Source organism: Thunnus maccoyii, chromosome 3 (genome assembly GCF_910596095.1).
Source record: "Thunnus maccoyii chromosome 3, fThuMac1.1, whole genome shotgun sequence".
Taxonomy (NCBI): Eukaryota; Metazoa; Chordata; class Actinopteri; order Scombriformes; family Scombridae; genus Thunnus; species Thunnus maccoyii.
Genome location: NC_056535.1, coordinates 6658212 through 6682738, shown reverse-complemented (window position 1 = coordinate 6682738; position 24527 = coordinate 6658212). Strand labels below are relative to the sequence as shown.

The window sequence follows — 24527 nt, the reverse complement described above, 5'->3', positions numbered from 1 at the left end:
TTTCCCTCTCCAATTCGCTGCTGATAAAAAAAAAAAAAAAAAATTGTAGTTTTTAAGAAAGCAATGGAGAGAGTGAAAGGAAGAAAAAAAAAAGATCCAGATTATGACAAAAAAAACAAACAAAAAAAACAAAAAACAAAAAAACAAACAAACAAAAAAAGATATTTAGGAGAATAATTTTGTCTGAGCTTCAAGGAGAACCAGGCAGTAATCTCACTCCTGTATGCGAGATGAGACCTTGTAAGGTCTTTAAAAGATTATATCTGTCTTTGGTGGTGCATGCATTTAAAATTCTTTAAAATTATTTCAATATTTAGATACTTGGGGATATGACATTATACTGTGGGCCTCAAGAAATCCTTGGATTGACGTGTGTTAAAGTCGTGTAACAGGACAACTTCAGGTTTAACCACCGCTGGGCACACTGTAGGCAGGCAATCATAGCAACAGTACTTCTGCCTCGTGATACATTACCAGATAACTCACTGGTGAAAGTAACATGACCATGTGGTAAAGTGATGACGAACAAATTTTGAAAAACAGTTGACAGTAAAGCTTGTCTTGGTAAGTGGCTGGGGTATAACTGATAATACACCAAACTTCACTCTGCTTTCCATCTGGGCTGTGGTTACTTATCATCGTTCAGTGTCTTTTAGTGAAGGAAAAAAGATCAACAACAAAGAAGAAACATCACTTTTTGGTATAATTGCTTGCAACCTCCAAAGTCGCAAAATATTCAAACTAACATATTGTTTTACCTATCTGCTTATAGCAGCGAAAGCATGATGAGGGTTTTCATGGTTATGTTTAGGCAACTCAAAGCACTTGGAAAAGGTTAAGGGATCTTTGGTCAAATGTAGAAAAAGTCAACACTGACTTGAAGCTTGAGACAGAACATATTTACTTTTTCAATATTTAACCAAAACCACAATTTTAACAATCCCTAACCTTAACCAATGAGATTAAGTAGCCTAAGCCTAACCACATGCAGCACACTAACCCTGCTCTCTGATAATCCCATCTCCTAGAAATAATGTTTACATATACACTTAAAATCACTGGATTAATATTTTACCCGGTTTGGGTCAATATGTCACCAACAGAATGCTGGGTTAATGTTACCAAGAAAAGGCTGTTTTGACCCAGTTTTATTGTTATTTTTTATGTTACTGTTGGTTTATTTACCCAAACTAAAGCTTGTTAAAAGTTATTCTGCTCTTTTCAAAATTACACTTCATGGTTTGTCATTAACTGTTAATAACTTGTGTATCTTTTGAATGTCATATGCACAATTTGTTTTGTACAGAAACAATACATTTGTGACCGTTTTTAGCTAAAGCTTGTTGGGACAAAATAACAGATTACTACTGGGTAAAGTTAGCCCAATGTTGTATTTTAACCAGTGATTTGTGGTGTGTTCTATTAAATTTCAACAGCAAATACAACACCCTGAGTTTGTACCCTGACAATCTACCCAGACAGGTACATCCATGTAGCGCTTCATTCATTTGGAAAACATTGCCTGTGAATACAATCCAGGCAGCAATTATGTTTGTTACAGCAACATAATTGGGAAAACAATTTAGTAGCATATAAGTGTAATTTCCAGGAGACAGTGTTGTCTCTGTTGTCTAAGTTCTCCACTTTGTATGCCTACTGTTAACGCTGACCACCTCCCTGCAACTCGTGTGATTCAAGAATGTAATATTTCCTTGATTTGAAAACGTTGCTAGTGAACATAATTCAGACAGAGACAAAGTTGTGAGCAGAAATTGATGACAGCTAAGTGCAGGTTAGTAGATAAAATCTACCTGAATGCTGAAGAGAAGACCCAACCTTAACTATTCAAGCAAGGCTGCAGTCTCTGGATGCAGGACTGGTGGTGAGCAAGGAAACATTAAAATGCCCATTTTTAGCATGCAGTTTGGTGTGATCTCCTCATTTAGTACACATAGAGTACTACACCCACATAAAGAAAAGAGAGACAGAGATAGAACAGTGTGTATCAGAGGTAAGCCAGCTTCAGCTTTCCCAGCCGGCTTGGGAAAACACAGCCAAGCAGTCTGCCCTCTGCCAGCCTTTTGTACTCCTTTTAACTATCACCATTTATGGCTATGATTGGGAAAGCAATGTTTTGGCCACCGTGTAATCACTACTACCACCTACTGAAGAATATTGAATTCCTGTTTCAATTATAATCAGTTAACTAATCTGTTGTATTAAGCTCCAGTTGGGATTGTAAGGTTGCTCTTCACAACCCATGTTGTTCATCTTTTTTTTTTACTGATGGCTGTGGTCAAGTTCTACACTGCTGGTGCTGAGATCTATCCTATTCACATATGATAAGATTATCCAAATTAGAAAACCATCTGGTGCTGAGTGCTGTGTTGTGGATAGTTATTTTAAAACCATTCAAAAATACAAATCAAAAATAACTCAATCATACCTTGCTGGAATGTGAATTCAACTTGCTTTGCTATTTCTCAATTTGCATCCTACTTAAAAAAAAAAAAAAAATTAGATTCATTAGCTGAAATCTATGAAAAGATTTAATATTTTCTACGTAAACTCTGGCCAATGCATTATGTGTTTGACATTAAAGTGGTGCTTGGGGAGCCTAAACCCAATCAATCTCAACAAGGCAGTGAGAGAGAAGCCAATTGCTTAAGTGTTCAGATATTCTGATTGGAGTCCCAGGTGACCAGTGCTGTCAGTAATGAGATATAATACCTGCAGCCGTGGGAGACTTCTATTCATATAATGCCTGGGGAGACAAGATTTCAAATCTAATTGGAAACACTTTCGTAGTGAAAAAAGGGGGACACTAGGCACTCTTGCCATGTGTGTGACACAATGAAGCATAACAAAACTATTTAAAACAGTCTCAGCATTCAGTATTTCACATAGACGTCATCACTGAAGCGAAATAAAGCCAGCTGTTAAAACAGGAGCTGGTATTCATGTGTTGAGCTTCCCCAGTCTGAAGATTTTATTTCAACCTTATGCATCATGATTAATTTCATTTACACCAGGAGTTAATTAGGGTCAGGGAGAAAAATGTCATATCTTTTTAGTGTCATGGAGAGTAAGTTATGAGAATTAAAACCAATGGTGACCTCTGACAGCATTTCACATACAGTATCCATATTGTAACCTCATTAAAATGAAGTTATTATCTATTTTTGCTGTTTATTTGCTTTCTTGCACAGTAAAATGAAGGGATTGATAGTCCATTCCAAATGAAGCTGGAGCTAGGAGACGGTTAGCTTAGCTTAGCTTAGCTTTAAGACTGAAGGCAGGGAGAAAAAGCTGGACTAGTTCTATCCAAAGATTAAAGAAATCTGCCTACCAGCTCCTCTAAATCTCACTAATTAATGCGTTACATCTCATTTGTTTAATCCATACAAAGCTAGCGGTTTACCCCTGATTCCAGTTTTTATGCTAAGCGTCTGCTTTTCACCTAAATAACCGTATATCCCGAAATCTCTAACTAGTTTTTTAAGTTAATGAAAGGGTCTCTGGAGGATTTGTGATATCAACAGTTGTTCAGTGGTGTCAAATTGTGTGCAGCACAATTGATACTGATTTGTGCCAACGCCTGCCAAAGCTGCATGAGCTGATGTTGTCGTGCATATTGAATACCAGCTGAACAGTGAAGGCTCTATATGTGAACAGCCTATTTCAGCACATTTATTTAGGCTACGTATTACAAATTAATCTTACATGGACAAAAGGAGGAGGAGGTCCATAGCAGTATAAAGGCAAGTAGGGCTACGGGCTAGAATGCATAGTATGAATTGCAAAATCTCACTCTCCTGGGTTTCATTCTAATGATGTAGATTATCATATGTTTCATACATTCTATTATTAAGTCATTATCTTTGTGACCACCAGATGGATATAACACAAGTTTAGCATATATTAATCAGCTTAATAAATGTTCTGAAATAGGCTGCTCATACACACCAGTTAAACTAAAGTCTGACCCCTCCAGAAGCATGGCTACAGTGACAGATCATCGCTACTTAAGAAAACACATGCAAACTGACAAAACCATATAAATAAATATTGGCCATACACCTAGCATCAAATTTTTATTAGCAGCATGTTCATCAGTTGTCAGTGTCCCTTGCAAACATCTGTGTTTTCACTTAGTTTCATAGTTCCTCATGACTTTCAGTGTTTCCCTATTTGCTTGTGTTGTCTGTATTTCTCTTTACCTGCTGTTATTCTTGGCAAGTATTTCTTAATTTGCTTGCTGGACTTGCAGTTTTTTTCTAAATGTGATGTATGTATTGCCAAAGTGATAAAGATTTATTTTGGAAGCTGTGGTGTGTTGAGCGTTCTCTGTATTTTCCATCCCTGTCAGATTTTCATTATTTCAAATACAAGCTGGGCCAATACAGGCTATCATCCCCTTTGTATTTGTCTGTGTTTTATTACTATCCTGTAAGAAGGCAATCCAAAACATTTCTGAATGGTGCCACTCTTGAGATTGTATGTTACTGTGAAGGCCCACAGCACTTCACTCTGCATCTCCACCTGGCTATAAACACTACAGCACATTGCACTGTGGGAGTTCACTTCCAATCAATTTATATTCATCTGCTTCTGTAGAGCCACAAGCAGACATTTCTCAGATGCTACAGCTCCTGCAAAATCGGCCCTCTACATTACAGTTCATATCTATCTATGGCTGTTGTTTTTCATCCACTCCTCAGCGGCTTCACTCACTGTGTTTGTATTCATAACATGCATATACGCATAACTGTCACATACCTGATTTAAATGCATCTCAGTGGGCATAAAAGCAGAGAAACTACTTGAGGTCTCAGTCTGGCTATTGGAGAGAGTGATGGTGGGGTAAAATGTGCAGCTGCTCTGTGGGATAGATTGAGTGCATGTTCGGGCTCATGGCACCGGGGGAGGCAGAACTGCTTTGCATGGTGAGACTGGAGGTGGTGACACACGAGGAGAGGCCATGCCACCATTCAGGCTGCGCAGTACGAGAGCCAAAGTCATTCTCCAGATTAACCGTTAGCCTGAAAGAACATAAATCTGTTGTCCAGAGGCCTTGACACCCAATTAACTCACAGACAAAGGGACAAGCGCTGAGGCTTTGAACACCGAAACTATAGCTTTTTTTTTTTTTTTTTAGTTTTAAGGTCATCCTTGTAAACAGCAACCCTGTCATTTTTACACCATGTCATGCTCCAGCCTTTAAAACACCCTCCTGTGAGATGATTAATATTCTGCTGCCATACAACATGCATTAACTGAGTCTTGCATTTAAATGACCTTGAAAAGTATTGTTATTGTACTTTAATTTCCATAGCACACAAAATATTACAATGAAGCCCCATAAAGTATGAAGACCATTAAACATGAATTTTCATATCCGTAATGCTCCAATTTATATTGGGAAGGCATGTTTGCAAGAGCACTTATGAGATGATAATTGATAAAATCCTGGGCACAGGATATAGAAAAGGGTGCTCAGCTCACCTCATAAATGGATGATGTAGTCGAACTTTATTGTAAGTGGACTGAGGTCAAAGCATTTTTCAACCTTGAGTCGGAAAATCAACCTTGACAGATTTTTTCAGAGAAGTGCTCTTTGCATGAAGACAATTTGATACACTAACAGATGTGTGGCGAATGCAAATGTTTGCTTAAGTGGAGGCACACGGATCCTTGAGAGCGCAGTGTGGCAGGGTTTCATATCTCAAAGGCATCTTCGGGTGGAAATACCATACAGAAGTCTCCACTGATCACAACACATGACATCTGCGAAATGAGATGCTTTATCTGAGCGCACTGTGAAAGCCATTATTTCCAAAAAATACTCACTTTTAGATCAAATTTCTTCCTGCTCAGTGCCACAGAACAGATAGCACTGTCCTTGGTTATCGCATCATATTTTTTCCTCTATACATCACAAATGGTTAAATGCCAGATCATATCATTTTGACAGCCCACTCAAGCATTTATAAACCTATTCATACCATCTGCTAGCAGCATAGAGTACTCTCTGCTAGCCTTGTATTTTCTACACTGCTCAGGCCCACAGCCCCCATAGTCATGTTCAACCCCATGCTCCCATTCAGCCATTGTTATTTCCATGGCTTACAAAAGATCCCTTTGGACAGTCCGTTGCCTCTACATCAATGGCTGGAAATGACAATGAGGCCACTGGACAAGAAGAGCTGCTGGTCTGGAAAGCATTCTTAGCATTTTACTATGTGATATAATTTGACAACTCTGGTCAAACACTAGACAGAAATAAAATGTGGATTGGTTTGTACAATCAGTGCATTTTATCGTAAGCCCACTGTTCTCTCTCTCACAACTAAAAGTCTATAGCCACGCTAGACTAATGGCAAACATGGTGACGTTTAGCAGGTGTGATGTTCATCATCATAGTTCAGCACAGCAGGCTAACATTTGTCAAATAGCATTAAACACAAAGTATAGCTGAGGTTGATGGGAATGTCATTAGTTTTGCAGGTATTAAGTCATAAACCAAAAATATTGAACAAATTGAAATTTTGACCTGATGATGGCTTGAAAATATTTAGAAATCACCAAAGTAATTACATCTATTTAATAGCAGAGGAATCATTTCACTCAAAATCACAAATGTCAACCTTTTAATGGAGCTAGCAGAAAATTCAGGGAAACAGCCAAATTCAAGAGGATACATTGTCTGGGAATCACAATTTCCTGTAAATATTTTGTGTAAGTCCTTTTAGTAAATAGAAATATACTTTCACACTAAAAGTATATACATCAAAAAAGTGAAGCATGATTCAGAAAGTAGATCACTGTGGTACATTGTATGACAAGTAATGCCAAGAAGAACTGGTATGTTTCCCAGAATAAGATAAAGGAGCAAAAGAAAAAAGGTCAAATGGACATCTGAGTGATATGCCTGGAAATGTCAGCCAAAATGTGCCTAAAGAAATAGCAGCATGCAACGATGTAGAATATGTTTAACAGTGAGAGAAAGTGCAAACAGTGCTAAAGGTCATTGCAACAAGTCTGGAGGCCAACTGGATGACATCTGACAGTATGCTAATTATACTGCTACTGCAGCTGAGGCTGCAACACCACTGCAGTGCTCTCATACAGCTCTCGATGGAGCTACTATACTCAAGGGGTTTCACAAATGAAGCTGAATGTGATATTAACATGTCATTTTTCACCAGTTTTGTAGATGACTCCATAGCATTTCATTTAACTGAAGGGGGAAATCCATCAATCTTAAGCATCGAGATCAATTTACTCATCATAGTGAGCACTACTCAGCACTACTCAGCCTGTGTGTGGCTGCGGAGGAGCTGTGTCAGGTCTGATATAATAATCTTAGAGATGTGATCAGGGTTTTCTCAGTTTAAGTCTTTAGACTATACATATAAATTAAAGTCCGTGTTTCAAATTGGGTCCATATTAGAGATGGAAAGATCTGGGCGTTTACCAACTAAATATTTTTTATTAACTAAATATTGAGTTTTTGAAGTTTAACCCATACTAGCCAGGATATCTGCTGTATTAATTTTGACTGTTCGTTTTTATTCAGACAAGTGGTGGGATGGTCGCTTGGTCGGTCAGTTGGTCCACCACTTTGGTCCAGACTGAAATATCTCAACTATGAGATAGATCTAAAAGCGGCTGTGGACTCTTAGGCACCACAATTTTAAATTTCAGATGCAACTTTCCCTGCAATTTGCAGTAAGTTTAAGTACCGCTTATCTTCTATTTTACCTTTGCATTAGTGTGGTCTATTAGAAAACAAGGACAAACTAAATTTGACTGGTGAGCACCTAAAAAAGTAAATAAATATGAAAGTAATTATCCTCCTTGGTCTTGTTTAATCTGTCTTCCTAAATGCAATCGTAAAATGTTGGAGTACCCCTTTAAAACTCTTACGTATGGCCTAATCGAATATATAGTATGGTGTAGATTGGATGTTAGTGCAGCATACAGCATAAAATTATGCTTTTATTTATCTGTAATTGACAAAAAACAATTTTAAAAGTGAACAAAATGTTGTTACCATTTGGCACGTGTTTCTGGATCCACCATAATCTGCAATCAGCAGGAAGCTCACACTTGTTTATTGTCTAACAAGTGCGTATATGAATTTGGACCTTTCACCCAAGATGATGTTATTGTGCCAAGTTGTCACATAGAGCTTTAATTGCGGAGTAGGTTATTTATACTGCAACATAACTTTGGGTAGAGGGTAAACTGTTGTTTTGAATACCGGAGTGTTCGGCTGAGGAGATCAAGACAGGATCAGTGTGGCAGTCAGCCATCTCTCCCACAGGAACACACTGCAAAACACAAAGTGCCTGTTAATTTTCTCGCTGGCTGACGCCTCGGGGGTGGAACAACATTTGCGAAGCCTACTCTGGAAGTGTGACCTTGGGCCCTGGCCTAGTACTTAGACAGGGAAGGCTAAACAGGTTTTGCATACCAAGAGAGGTGCCATCTTGTTTTCAGTCCAGCGGGGAGCCACATAATAGCAGACTGGAGCAGGTCGAACGATCCCTCCCTCCAACTTCCCCTCTGTTTACTTTGTCCTGAACACCTGCTGTCTCTCAGCCTGTAAATTAGAGGGTGCAACACAGGAGCAGTGTACTGTATATGTGGGTGTGCAGCACACAAGGATTAATTGCCAGCATAGTGATAAGAGCCCTCCTTCCCTCTGTTTCTCTCTCTCGTCTCTCATTAGAGACTTCAGAACTCCTATTTGCAAAGCCCTCCAAGCACTAGACCACCTCTGCCAAAACAGATCCCTGTGAGTGAATGAGGATACATCTGTGGCGACAGAACCAAAGCTTGGGCCTTTACACCTCCCAGGAATTTATATATTTATTTTATCTATCAGTTGGACATGTGTTGGTGAATTTTAGTTGAATAAGAAGAAAGTGATGAAATGGAATGAGGAGAAAGTTAGGAAATGAGAAGAAGGGGTTCAAAATACAACTTTCTCACTTATGTGGACCTTTGTGTCTGTTTAAAGGTTCTATATGTAAGTTTCAGAAATTCCTTCTCATTAGTGACACTGGAAATGAGCTGTAGGCAGCATCCTGTTGCTCGCGCTCACATTGCATCAACGCAAACGTGCAGCAGCACGAGACTGTTGCAGGTGATGTCTTTTCCCTTACACTTGTCATAATAACATAAAAGATCTCATGTTGTTTTGCACAGTGCTTCAGCAAAGCATCTCCCACTTCCAGCCAGTCAGCCCCTTCTCCCCAGCTGCACGTGTGCAGGCTCACAGACACACACACAGACGCTCCTGCTGCGTTGTGGCTGCACTTACCTGACCTGTTACGAGAGCCTATCCGCGCCGCCCAACCCGCAAAAATATGCGTTAATCAACCATCCAAACCCGACCCAGAAACTGCCAACTTTGTTTACCAACCATGTTTACCAACCGTGTTTACTGAATACCAGTAGGCTCAGTGAGCTGTGGAGCAACGTGCTGAGGTTTTGTTGTGAATGTGTGGTGGTCGACGGAGGCAGCTAGCTGTTTCACCCCCAAAAAACAAAGGTACTGTAGCCAGAGACAGTGATAGCTGGCATCGTTAGGCAGCTAGCCACCAGCCAAGCTGGTGGGTAACAGAACTGGAGAGCTAATATCTGCAGGGTGTTTCTAGTTGGATAGCACCATTTTTGTTGTGTCATCAGTTAACATGCTCACTGGTTAAACTGAAACACCAGTCAGCATGATAACCTCAGCTAGCCGCTTTCAAACTTCCCGCTCTTAATGCTGATTTCTCCTGGGAGGGCCAAATTCCTGGAGGGGCGGACATGGCCCCCTGGAGCCTGCCCATAATGTGGGAATCAATTTCCGGCTTATGGGCCTGAAGATAATAATAACAATAATAATAATAATACATTTAATTTGTACTGCACTTTTCATAACATAGAACACACAACATAAAGAAAATAGTAATAAGAATTAAGATGGGTTAAGATGTAGCAAGGACAGGAGGAGGCAGATAATTAGCAGAATGGAGAGCACCTCTTTCATGTGTTGTCTGTCTGTCACCAAGCAACCGTATCTGAAAACAGGAGGGAGATTTCTTAGATTGCATTGTGTGTGTTATACATCAATCATCCATCCATTCTGTGAACCTTCTTATCCTGGTCAGGATTGCAGGGGTTTGATGGGTAGCCTACACAATGGACAATTTTCAAGTTACTTACTGGACTAACAGTAGTTGTGGTTAGTAGTGATACATACTGTACACATTCACACTCAAATGTGTCACTCACAAATGTGAATCTACTCAGGACTAAATCACAGACCCAACTGACTGATCTCAGTACCAGTAATTTTATCATACATAACTTAAATGTCATTGTTAAGAATATTTGCATACTTATACTTTATATTTGACATAAATGTCTCCAAATTTTCAGGAACCAATATCAAAAGTGATCCTCAAATGAAATGGAAAAACAAACTAAATCAAAAATGTTTTTTTTTTTTTTTTTTTTTTTTTTTTACATCACACTCAGGCAGTAACATTTGGGTATTTTATTGTTTTTTATAGGTTACATTTTTAGTGACTGCTAATTAGTAAATGTTAATATAATGAAAGATAATGAGCCTGGTAAATATTACAGTACCTGCCAAACATCAGAATTGAGAGTATGTTAGCATGCTGACGTTAGTATTAACTCAAAGCACCACTGTGCCTAAGTACAGCACAGAGCTGCTAGCATGATTGTAGACTCATAGGTACAATAGTCTCATTTTTGAGAGACTGTATGTGTATAACTTGAATTCTTCATAATGTTAAATTAGTGCTACTTTAATATCCCTTTAATGTATCTCACTTAAATGAAAGAGGAACAGGACAAACATTGTCAAAGTGAAATAAATGATATGTTAAAGTTGATTTTATACATGATGTGACCATTCAATTAAATCAACAACCACTTGGTTGCTATAGTTGAAAATGAAATAACTTTTACAGCTCTGAGGGCTGGCATTTTATTCCATTGTAACAAAGCCAATTTGCCACTAGCTTTAAAACCACTTATAATTTGGATTTGGAAGCATGCATGTGTCAAATGTGCTGGAACACCCACATGCTAAATATGTTCTTTTATTTCTGTATCTGAAATGAAGCACAAGTAAACTTACTTGCATTTGTAAGTAGTAAGTGGGTTATACTCATGTAAATATTATAAATATTTATTTTTATTTATATTCTGGTAAACTCAGGTTTTACTTTTCATATTCTACCATATATTTAATTTGCATTCACCTAGGGTCCCAGGTGCACAATAGATGCTGATTAGATAGCTCCAATTAAAAAGGATCTGAGTGCAAAGGATTGGATTTGAATATGGTCTACTTATAATTATGAAGAGGGGGTTTATGTGAATGTTTACCTCACAGTCAGCCGGTTGTTTTTACAATAAATCCAAGATTATATGCATGGCCTTCTTTTTAGTCAGGAATAGTGTAATTACAATTTGTATTTAACTGTACCGAGAGTCATGCCCAATATATGCCCATATAAAAAGAAAACAATAGCGACAACGTTTTAATTTGACAGATTTTTTTTGTTTCTTTTTTGGTGTCAGAAAAAAAAAATATACTGAGACTATTTAATTTAAAAGACCTTTGCAATTAACTAACCTGTAAAAAAATCATACAGGCTGTACAGATAACATCTTCACCAGGTTATTAGTTGTTGTCCGGGAACTCTGCAGCCCAATTCAACATGGATACTGGACATTATTAGATATAATTACTAACATAAATATATGCTGCATCCCATTCAGTTTAGCCAATTCCAGGGCCCTTCTATTGTGTATAATGGCTTACTGAGCTGGGACAGAGCTATCGTTAATGTAATTAGTTCCACCTGTGCTTTTCTAGCTATGACAAGTCAAAATGTCTCTAGGCTCTCTATGGAGGATAAATACATACTGTCTAATCAGAATAGGCTGAGATTTGAAGAGCCTTATCGAGTGACTAACTGGCTGACTCCATGCTACAATGTAGTTTCTTTAATGAATGTGAAGGAAACTCTTCTAGACTTCTGGAACCAACTTTTAGAGATCTGATCAGTAATTTCCAGCAATTACATACAAATAACATTCATACAACTAGGCTTTAGATAGCAGGTTTTGATATGTAACATTTCCTCCAGCACCACAAATGAGGGAACATTTTGAAAAAATCTGCAACATATCTTCCTAGAGTAATGTCCTGGATACTTAAGATAATCCACAGACCTCAATATGAACAAATTACTGAAACTATTTTCAGTTTTCTCTTGATGGAAACTGTTCTGATCTGTTTCTGCTGTACAAACCTGACCACCTCCCTATGACATCCAGGCAGCATTTACATAATTGACTAAATTAATTAGTACATAGTGAGAACATCATTTCTAGGAGACAGATTTGTACCATTAGGACATATAATTCATCATCATAATATTCTCTTTTACTCCTCTGCAGATGACTCACAGTCACAGCTTTCCCAAGGAGTTTTGTTTTTGTTCATATTACAGCAAGACACACTTTACAATTTGCATTGCTGTAAAGGTAAAGATCAGAATTTTCTAAACTCTCTGCCATTGAACGCTGACAACTCAGAGGTCCTAATGATTGGCCCTGACCTCCTTTTTACATAAAAGAACTGCTTGTTCCTCTCTTTCCTAACATCAAGCATGTATCTAAGGACTTTGGCGTTATTTTTGACGGTTGTCTAAACCTAAATTTGTCCAGTCATGTTTGTATCAAATTTAGGAATATTTCAAACATCACAGTAATTGTGTCATCCGGCAATGCTGATAAAATGATTCATGCTTTTATATTCTTCCACCTGAACCTTTGTAACTCCTTGCTTGCCTTCCTCAACAATCAAGCTGCAGCTCAGCTTCCAATTTTGACAGAATTCTACAGTCAGGATACTGACTAAGATGTTTTTCTCACATCACCTTGACTTCTTTGCAGTGCTTGCCAATTTCTCTCTGAATCCACTTTAAAATTACGGACCACACTTTTCATGGCCTGGCAATGGATTATTTCATAAACCTTTTACTCTCTCATGTCCCAAAAGGTCTTTCAAATCCGGTGGTTTAGGCCATTTAGCTATTCCAGGTTAAAGTCTGGGTTAAAGTCAGATTGAGCCTTGGAGCAGTCTGTTTTTAAACCCTGCCTCAAAACATATTTTCATGGATTTGCGTTTTTGACTAATAGCTGTTTTTTTGTTGCATGATAGTGCTTTGTCATGTTATCATGTCAATCTCTTGGCTTTGCTTTTATATCTTTTATATAGATACTTTTTTGATAGATTTGTTTCTTTATGGCTAAAATTGTTTTTTTTTACTTCTTTTGTGCCACTGATGTTCTTATTGTATTTCATAGTTTGTAATTGCACTTTATTTCCCTTCCTCTGAAAAACATTTTGAAAGTCTCGCTTGAAAAGTAAATACAGTTATTATTATTATTACTTGGGACTCTAGTTTCTGAAGTTATACAATGCTACAGCTTTAACAATGTGGTAATCAGAAGCAATTTTTATGCTGACACACCTGCTACGGCAATTTTTAATTGTTGGTTCAGTGAAATTCGATTTGAATTATCCAACACAGCTTGCTTATTGGTGATAATAAGCAGCCTTTTTAACTGCATGGATTCTTTTCCTCAGATACTCAAAGCAGAAAAGTTGGAGCTGCATCAGTCTTTGTATTTGATTAAGGGATCGTTTAGCATAGACAGCATTACAACTTCTCCCAGAATTGATTTGACAGCCCTAAGCCTGCCTCCTTTTGTAGCTTGCACACCCCATCTGCTTGTCACCTCTTAATATGAACGGAGTCACTCAAGCTGAAAATGTGTAGCAAGACTAATATTTACGGAATACCAGTTATCCTAATGTGTGCTGGAGCTAGCAGCATAATGCCCAAACATTGGGCTTATGGTGCACTATGCATGACAAATATGTGCTGGTGTCTGTGACACATGTGATTAGAAAAGGCAGTCCCTGGAGTATTACACAGGCCTAATGGAGATGAGGTGTTTGGGAGAAAGGGCTTGACCATGTTTGACAGTAATCAGTTAAAGCAGCAATGATGATGTAATGAAAAGTCTTGCTTTAGCATGGACAGTCAAATGCGTCATTAATAGGTCATGGCCACCTACGCTTTGCCTCGTTCATCATTTTAACCCCTTCATCCCTGAACATAGGTATGAGCATTCATTCATCATTTAGTCTTTTTTTTATTTTATACTGTATAATGGTCTCTTTAAGGTAGAGTAAAAGGATTTTAACATAAGTTGTTTTTCTGGTTGCACATTGCTCAGTTCACTGAATCTGAAAATGGTTAGTAGTTAATCATCTGAAGATTGATCTTGTTTTTTTTCCGCCAGACTTTCTGGCATCTAAAACCTTGCTGAGTATTTTAATGTGACTGTCATCAGTGTCTGGATAAGCGTTGTTACTGCACTAGGGCAAACTGAGCCTTTCAACAGGCCGAGGCAGATATCGAGACCTGACAGAGGCAAACTTAAAACCCAGAAGCTTATCTCATATTAAATTATTTACAGCCAAAAAGAAATCAATTTTCAAAGGTAATGGCAAATCTTTCACCCTGTCCTCTGAAGTATGGTCCCATCTTATGTTTTCAGCACACTGTCAGAACCTTTTCAAAATCCCATAAATATAAATCAGTGCATATTGTTATAACTGAGCTTTTTATATGCTAAGATCAGGGACAATGATGATATTGTTCTCATTCCCTTCTCCAAACTACAACACCATTTAATGTACTCAGTGTGCTGTCAGAACATTTTTAAAACTACATAAATATAAATCAACAGGGGTTGCTCTAACTAACATATTTTGCAGCTTCTGCTGCATGCTGTGATCTTTTTTTTTTTTAATATCAGTAATGCTTGCATGTTTTTCTCACGTTTTTCTCATGTTTGCAATAGTCTGAGACAGACTGTATTGCAAATAGAATCCATTTCCATTTGATATTAACATGCAATCTGCATCTGGATACATTATCTGGGTAATAACATCTAATTAAAGGGTCTTTGCATTTACACCTGGTATCAATAAGCTTTCTTGTTATCTCAATTCTGCCTGAATTATGATTCAATCTCAATATGCCAATTAAGTGGGCAGAGCATACTTGACAATACACACGGTGCATCTGAGGACAAGGGAGGAGATGCTGGATACTCTTGAGGGGCTGCTATAACCTGATTTTCATTCATTTTGGCACCTGACTTTGATTTAATTTTAGTTTTAGTCTTTTAACAAAAATTCAAATTAGCTTTAGTCACATTTTAGTAATTTGATTATTGTTGTCAGTTAACATTTTGTGAACGTGCATATTCTGTGGGCTCATTTTTGCTGTGCATACATTTTTATGTCTTCTATGAATTCTGAAGAAACATCTGATGCAACCTTTAATATGCAAAGTACACTTACCATTGTTGCAGGCATTATTACAGGTGCTGCTCTATTCAATCATGAGGTTTATGGAATATGCGATGTTTACCTTTTTATACCAGGCTGTAATGGTTCGTACACACAGTCACTCACACATGTCACTCTGCTCTGCAGTAATACAACAGGCTACCTCTCCTCAGCGAGTTTAATTTTTACTCCCAAATTTTGGTTGTTTGAACAGAGCCGGCTCACTCACTGTCGTTCTTTCCCACATGGCATTATCGCAGCTACCTGTGCTTTCCACTGTAGAGTAGTGAGATGATTCAGAAGCAGGATTCACTCACTTGTTCACTAAACATACTGTTGGTGGTCTGGGTTTAGCTTGAGAGGAGCAGCAAAAATGTTGGATAACATTAATGCAAAACTGTTCATTTAGTGAACATTTTGGTGAAGATGTAGATTGTAGCATAAGGTGCATTAAACCTAATTAAACAAACCTACTGGGCTTACAAACACGAAAGATAACAGACTGAAGGTAACAATGTGTTACTTCCATCCACAGTAACATTATGTTACCATCAGATTACCTTTTTATTTATGTTGACGTGCTGGCGTGCATGTTTTCATGGTGTGTCCTAGCTGTTTCAGATTGACATTGCTGACAGAGACATAACATCACTGAACAGCAAGATGCCTCTCATTAGTGCTACAGGTCAAGCAGCTACATACACTTGTGAAGAAAATAGTTTAGGATAGATAGGAGGATAGGAGATGCGTGCTGCATTTTGTTAAAACTTTAATACATTATTTCATTGTTTATTATGGGTGTAATGGTAAACAAAATTCTTGGTTATCAGTACAGCAAAGAAAACAAAAGATAGGTAGAAAATAACATTTTGGTTCTTTATTCTGAGAAATGTAAGCATCCAACAATGGTCAAACTATTACTGAAACAGTTACGATGCTGCAAAAGAAAACCCTTTTGTTTCTTGCAAGGAGTCAGGACACTTACTGACAGTGGTTACTTTCTGTGACGCTGAAGCTTGATTCATGGGTGCTGAGAACTGGTTCTTACAGCGTGCTGTCTAACCACACCAGAAATCAAATGTATTTATAGTTGTTCTGAACAGTTTCACTCAAAGGCAGAGTGAAAAGCTGACTGTCACAGCGAGGGGAGGAGGACGGGGAGACACCATATTGTTTAACTTGGCTAAGCTGGCTAGCATACATCCATGAGAATGCTACGGCTAAGTGGTTCGCTTCCCAAATGTTCTGGGTGGAACTCTAGAATTATTCTTCTGCATGTCAGAGTTAATGGATTGTAGAACTATTGTGACAGTATATTGTTTGGGTCATGGAGTATATCGAATTGAGGAAAGTTGCTCCCTGAACCGAACATCCTGCACCAAACAGTTCGGGACAAATATATGTACCGTTAGTTTTCAAATGTTACTTTTAATTTAATTTGAGTCTTTCGTGAATTAATATTTTGTCATAATTTTCATGGACACAATAAACATCAGTCATATGACGGGCAAAGACAGCCAAAGGAATATGTTAGCTACTTTTTGGAAGCTTTGTTAACTAGGCTAACATTACTAATCCTTTATGAAGGTAATAAATGTCAGTGAAGAAGCCTGCTAGCCCTTGTGGTAGCTCAGCTACCCCAATGGTGACGTGACTCTCATCTTTCACATTAACGGTCACTCAAGAGTCTTCTACAGTATTGCTGCTGTTAGGGCTGTATTTATTTTTCCTGTGCTGGGGACCACCTCCAGATGTGCTCTGACCAATCCAATTGCATTCCAATTGCAAAGCATTCAGGGCGCATTTACTTATCCATCATATATTTTCTTTCATCCAGATAACATCTCCATATACAGATTGCATGTTAATACTAGGTCTGAATTGGGTTATGGGGTTCATGTCTAAATTGTTTCATAATGCAAATTTGTCTAATTTTAATTAACAATGTGCTGACTGGTTCTTCATGTGACTTATATCCAATCATCACACTTCAAGTTCACACATGTTCTCAAACCCATGTGCTGCAGTCTCAGACACTGTGTCTTGTCTGAGTTGATGTTATCACTTTAGGGACATGCAGCACTTTTTCACTTTCGGCTCTGAATTATAAATGGAGTAATGTGCCACTGATTTTATCTACATGTGAGGCATCCGAGTGTTAATTAATTAAACAGCCCTGTCTCTTTACTTGGCTCTTTAATTACAAGTGAATTAAACAATGCCCAATGTGAATTATGTCTAATCAGAGGAATAGATTTCACCAATTAAAGTGCCCTCCAGTCTGGAGGTGAGAGTAAAAATAGGTCGCTGACTTGCTCATAAATCTGAGTATTGATTTGAACACGAAGGCGGGGTGATTCAATAAATATACCACAGCTCTCTGTGTATTGCAATGTCAATTCTTATGCACAGAAAGAGACAATGATGGGAAACCATTAAGCTGACTGCTGATGGCATCATGAGCTAAGAATATTGTTCTCCGTGTCAAAGGAGCTTGATGTGACTTTGTGTAAAAAATTTAATGAGACACCTTGCACAGCATTTTTATCTTTTGTATTCAGTTGTATAGAGCACAATGTGAGGTGCAAGATAGACTGCAAGAAAGTACTGTTTGCTATGATATAGTAATTTTTTTCCTCAAAAACAATTTTAGAAGAAAACCTTTACTAAAGATACTTTTTTCTGTTTTGCAGGCTAAATCAGAGTAACTCAATTAATTGTCACTAAGGTCATGTCTTCTGTATTTTTCTGGATTTAGGAATTTAGGAGAAAGTTACATTGACGATGAATATTGGAATTATATTAATCCGATCACATGTTCCTCCATATCTGTTGGATGTGTAAACAGATGACTGCTAACAAGATACATGTCAGTGTTGTGACCAAGAAAAATGTTACTGCTGGTTTGATTGAATAAATGTAATAATAAAAAGGAACAAAACACTTGATTTTTGGTGTCTGATTAAATGTATCTGTGATGTGGACATGCCTGTTGAGACTGTAACTATGATAGTTGGCAATAGAAATGATATGTGACTTGGAATTGAGTGCCACATTAGGCATTCTTTTAACCTAACCCTCAACATACTGCTAAAAACATACACAAATAAAAGCAGTTCTACGCTGCTTTTTTAAATATTTTCAAAGCACATGTTGAGAAATCAGGTTGTTCTAGATCCTGAGGGCATGCAACATAATGTAAACATATATATTGGGAGAGGAACTGAATCTGGAATGGACCCAAGGACGATACTACAGTGATGACCTGAACTCTCCAATGGTATCAGATAAAGTTCTGTGCTGCAGATAGAGAGAAAGCAGCCTAAAGCAGTGACTCCTACTCTCTGCCAACCCAAAGAGTAGGAGTGAATGATCGTCTGTGTCAAAACCTGAACTAAGATCTAGGAGAACTAAAACAGGATTTTCCACCTTAGTTACTAAAAGCAAGTCATTCATCACCTTGAGAGAAGCTGTCTTGCTGCTATGAGGTGCATGAAAGGCAGTTTGAAATTTCTTCAGAGACTATTACTGCTCAAAAGAGTAAACTAATCAGTTTGCTTCTTTTTTTATGAACCTTGGGCAGGAATGGCAGTAGTCAGTAGCTGCTTAGAAAATAAGGGTCAAGTATTTCTAAAGCAGAGGTACAGAATAGTGATACCATTGTTAAAGATTACATGAAAGCTATACCATTGGTTAAAGGGAACATATTATGCTTTTTTTGATTTTCTGTTATCTATACACTGTTATGATGTCGGATATCTATGTTAAATGTTGTTAAAGTTCCAAAACTTGAGGTTAACATATGCAGAAATGCTCCCTGCAAGTCAAAAGCCAGGGCTTCAACCTCTGCTGAACACTTTGTTTGCAACAGTTTTTTCTATCTTCCTGACGAGATGACATCAGTTCCGTAGCCTTGGTTGCTAAGGATGTTGCTAAGGTTTTTCCATGTGTTCGCGTTGTCCACTCTCATATTTCAGATTGGATTTTGGCTTGATCATGTACAGATGTATTTAAGAAGTTGACGTTTCAAGTAAAGAATGATAATAAGTAGTGAAATCCTGCTACTATAGTTTGTTTCATGGTTTTTTTATGTAGCCTCTAGAGTGGCTGGAAGTTGGCCATGATGCCGCGTCTAGAAGCTAACCAATCAGAACAAACAGAGCTCTTCAGGAGGGGGAGCTTAAAGAGACTGGAGCTAAAACAGCCTGTTTCAGACAGAGGCTGAACTGAGTAAGGGCAACCTGTTCTCACAGAAATATGTGACATGACCACAATCTCTTAACACTGCATTACGTGGTGGTGACACGTAATGTGTTAAAATTACATGCCAGTACCATGGAAACAATGCCAAAGGAAAGTCAATAAAGATCCTTTGTCATGGTAGACACATGAATGCCCTGGTTCAACAATGTCATGCAATGGTCAGTAGTTAATGTTGTTGTCTAGACTATAAAACTTTATTTACTTTCATTTTTATATAATGAGGTAGGTTTGAAGGAATGCCAGAGCTTCAGCTGTGTCAAATATGTTGTTCCCTTTTTTTTGTTACTAAAAAGGCAATTATATTCCTCTTTTATCATTTTTCCTTTAATAATAATAATTTAATTTTGGTTCATTGGAGAACTGAGGGTGGGAGGACCGCTGTCAATTCCCATGTTAAGGTTTTCTTTTACCAATGATAAGACATCCTCAACATTTCATAACACAAAAACACGAAAGTCTACTTCATAATTCAGCGATACGATAGGTTAATGTCATCAGTTTTAATTATTTCTCCTTTGATTCTTAAAAATCAAGTTTTTTTTGTCAGTTTTGGCTAAGGGAAGGCTACATTACCCTTGATCCTCAGCCACCATTGCTAAGGAGAAGAAGCAAGTCTGCTCTGTGTTTCCTGTTACAACACCATAATTACAGAATTTATTCCAGACTGATTAAGACTTTGTATGCATCTGGTTCATGGAGTCGACCCTCCCCTTCACACACACACACACACACACACACACACACACACACACACACACACACACACACAATGTTATAGTGCATTATCAAATGACATGGTTCAATATTTATTGAGGAAGACTGTATGTTTTAGGAAAGATGATTTCATATTAAATATCCTCAGCTACATATTCCTGGAAATATAAAATTAAATTAACAACTTCCCATTTTACGATCACAGGCTATAAAATGCCTTTTGTTAACAGAGATAGTGGTGTTTGGATTTGTGATTGTGTCCGACCAGCGGCAATTTAAAATGAAATGAAGCCCACCCACAGCAGACAACCCAAAACAGGAGTCAAACATGCCAAGTCCACCCACAACACAATGCCCTTCCCTAACCCTAACCTGTCTTTGCACTAAATTGCATCAAATCCTATACCATGGCCATATAAACGGGATGAAGACAGTGTTATCAAACTGGATTCACATTTCACATCCCTCCTTTAATCTCTGCACTTATCACTTTCATATATTTCATCAAACTGGACTTTAGATTGTGCATTGCATTCAACAGCCACGATTACATCATTTCATTATTTATGCACGTCACATTTAATTTTTGCTTTTGCTACCTTCATATATTTCATACAATTCAGTTCTTTGTCCACAGCACAGACCATATTTCATTTGTACAAACAATATTTCATTTCAAGTTTTATATCCCATTTTTCCACTATTCCATTCTGTAAATAGATTTTAACATTTCAATTTAATTTTAATATTACTTTGTTTATTTCATTATTATTATTATTGTTACCTTACTTTTGTCTATTTTTATTATCCTGTGTTGCATTTGTGGGAGCCAACGCCAAGACACATTCATTGTATGCTTGCATTGGCTGATAAAACAGATTCTGACTGAATGGGCTACTGTATGTCATGATGACATAAAATCCCAAAACCAAGAATCATAAAGTTACAAAATCAAACAAAAATCTCCAGGGTTGTGTGAATAGCCTATTCATTCCTGTAAGAAGCCTGCTGGACATGCTTATATAATTTGCAGCCTGGTTTCTTCCCTTAACAATAATTAAAGTGATCATAACGCCATATACACTGATACTGATGTTTCATATTTGCTAATATAGCCTATGGCATTTTGTTGACAAGTGGCCATGGTACAGGCAAAGCTGCTAATAAAGTTCATAATGATAAATAATAAAAGTAAAGTTCATGCACAAATCATTCATTCATACTGCTTGATTTTGTTTATTTGCACACATTTACAATTAGAAGTAAATTTTTATCTTAATTACACATACCGTGTTCCAGTTCATAAAACAGGTTTGTCAGTTTTGGACAGCAGAAGGCTCTACAATATCCATGAGCCACAGCCACTGTTGCTATGGTGCAGAAGCCAGTCCATAATGTGGAAACTTTTTTCACTTTTAAGGTGAAATTGTCTGTGGCATAGCAAATGAATACAGAGGACACGTTTCAACCTAGAAATTCTCCCATGTCACAACTGAGGTTATCCTTTTAACCTGTATTGGTGTGTGTGTGTGTATGTGTTTTTTCTTTCATTTTCCTGGCAGTGGCAAAGTGTGGGATGACTGAAAACCAGCACAGCAATAACTATACAAACTGAAGTTCTATTATCTATCTATCTTCATCTATTCTGATGGTTCACGGGGGCCCAACGGTGGTTTCTTCCTTTAATTTGTCACCTATCATGTTTATATACAGTACAATTACATTGATTACATATTCGGAGTTAATTTCATATTTCCAAAATGTTTTTTTTTAATAATTAAAAAAAATAAATGTTCATACACTTTTATTGATTCATTTCCTTTTTGTGTCTTTTTTTCTCCTCAAAATTTAATTTCAATTTGAAAAGGAATTCAAAAAATTGGAATTTAAAACTAGAAATATCATTTATTTAGGTTTGTACTTTAGCTTTATTTATGCAAAAAAGATTTTAATAAATCATACATTCATACTTCTTTCTTTTGTTTATTTGCACAGTTATTGGTTATACAAAGAGACAAATCATATATAAATATAATACTCATGGATCCTCATGTGTTGTATGATTACAGACAAATGTAGTATGCTGCTTATGAAGCAAGATTTGTATCTTAATTGTACATATTGAGTTGCAGATGTTTATAAAAGGGTGTCACCTCAACTGAAGTTCCTCAGCCAATAAAGTGATGGCAGCTAGTTGTTTGTAATTTGTTGTTTATAGCTTGTGTGCTCTGTGAGGTCACCTTTAATTATCATTAAGGGAAGAAACCAGGCTGCAAAGATGCCTAGGTATATAAGCATATCCAGTAGGCTTTTGACAGGAATGCATAGGCTACTACTTACACAACCCTGGAGATTTTTTGGATCTTTTTTTTGGATCATATTCTTGGGTTTGAAATTATATGAAAACAAATGGTATAAGATTTGATGCAATTTAGTGCAAAGACAGGTTAGGGTTAGGGAAGGGCATTGTGTTGTGGGTGGACTTGGCATGTTCAACTCCTGTTTTGGGTTGTCTGCTGTGGGTGGGCTTCATTTCATTTTAAATTGCCGCTGGTCAGCTGCAATCAGGAATCCAAACACCACTATCTCTGTTCACAAAAGGCCTGTGATCGTAAAATGGGAAGTTGCTAATTCAATTTCATATTTCCAAGAATATATGGCTGAGGACATTTAATATGGGATAATCTTTCTTAAAACATAGTCTCCTTCAATTAATATTGAACCATGTCATCCAATAAAGCACTCTAATGTTCTGTGTGTGTGTGTGTGAAATGGTGGTGGGGGGAGGGGTGGCTCCATGAACCAGGTGCACACAAAATCTAATTCAGTCTGAAATAAATTCTGTAATTATGTTTTTTAACAGGAGACGCAGAGCAAACTGGCTTCTTCTCCATAGCAATGGTGGCTGAGGATCATGGGTAATGTAGCCTTTCATTATCCAAAACTGACAAAAAAAAATTTCTAAGAATCAAAGGAGAAATAATTAAAACTGATGACCATAACACTAACCTATCATATTGATGAATTATGAAGTAGACTTTTGTGTTTTGTGTTGACAAATGTTGAGGATGTCTTATCATTGGTAAAAGAAAACCTTAACATGGGAATCGACAGAAGGTAAAATACACTATATTGCCAAAAGTATTCACTCACCCATCCAAATAATTGAAATCAGGTGTTCCAATCCCTTCCATGACCACAGGTGTATAAAATCAAGCACCGAGGAATGCAGACTTTTTCTACAAACATTTGTGAAAGAATGGGTTGCTCTCAGGAGCTCAGTGAATTCCAGCGGGGTACTGTGATAGGATGCAACCTGTGCAACAAGTCCAGTCGGGAAATTTCCTCGCTCCTAAATATTCCACAGTCAACTGTCAGTTGTATTACAACAAAGTGGAAGCGATTGGTAACAACAGCAACTGAGCCACGAAGTGGTAGGCCCAAGCAGCAACCTCCGGGGCTGTAAAATGAAGCCAATGTGGAAGTGCCAAAAACTGCAGTTCCTTGAATGGCCACTTGAGGCTGGCTCCAAAAGCGAGTCAATCCCCATAGACCCCCATGTTAAAATGCCCAACTTTACAACAGAAATAAACATGTTTACAGCCTGGTACAAAAAACAGCTTAGGTCTCCATAGCTAATTTCCCCTTTCATGATAACTGTACGGGGGGTGAATTTTTTTTATAACTCACCTGTTTAAATTTTATTAAACCGTAAAGTTATCCATAATGAAGGACATGGCTGCTTTGAGTGACAGGTCTGCCAGCCGCTAGGTGGCTTGTTTCAGCCATTCGGCCCGCCTCTTTGCCCATTTTTGATTGGCTGGGAGTTATGCAGCGTCACGCACTGCCAAGATGGCGACGGCTGAAGCGGCTCACTTTGAGCTTCAAAACCGCTCTTCAGAAACCAACGGGTGACGTCAAGGTAACTACGTCCATATTTTTATACAGTCTATGGGTAGATGGAGCGGGGTCAGCGCATGCTGAGGCGCATAGTGCACAGAGGTCTCCAACTTTCTGCAGAGTCAATCACTACAGACCTCCAAACTTCATGTGGCCTTCAGATTAGCTCAAGAACAGT

General features: G+C 37.8%; 1 long non-coding RNA gene across 2 annotated transcripts in view; it reads right to left on the bottom strand.

The window, feature by feature from the left end:
• Positions 1-5360: 5360 nt before the first annotated feature.
• Positions 5361-24527, bottom strand: part of LOC121893696 — a 46078-nt gene continuing 26911 nt past the window's right edge. The window contains exons 3-6 of one of the 2 annotated variants that reach the window (XR_006095405.1): positions 10037-10076; positions 8480-8608; positions 8267-8336; positions 5361-5787 (exon numbers count right to left, since the gene is read on the bottom strand). This is a non-coding gene — a long non-coding RNA (uncharacterized LOC121893696). Of the gene's footprint in view, positions 5788-7988; positions 8337-8479; positions 8609-10036; positions 10077-24527 lie in introns of those variants that run through there. The other variant, XR_006095402.1, reaches the window with a different exon arrangement.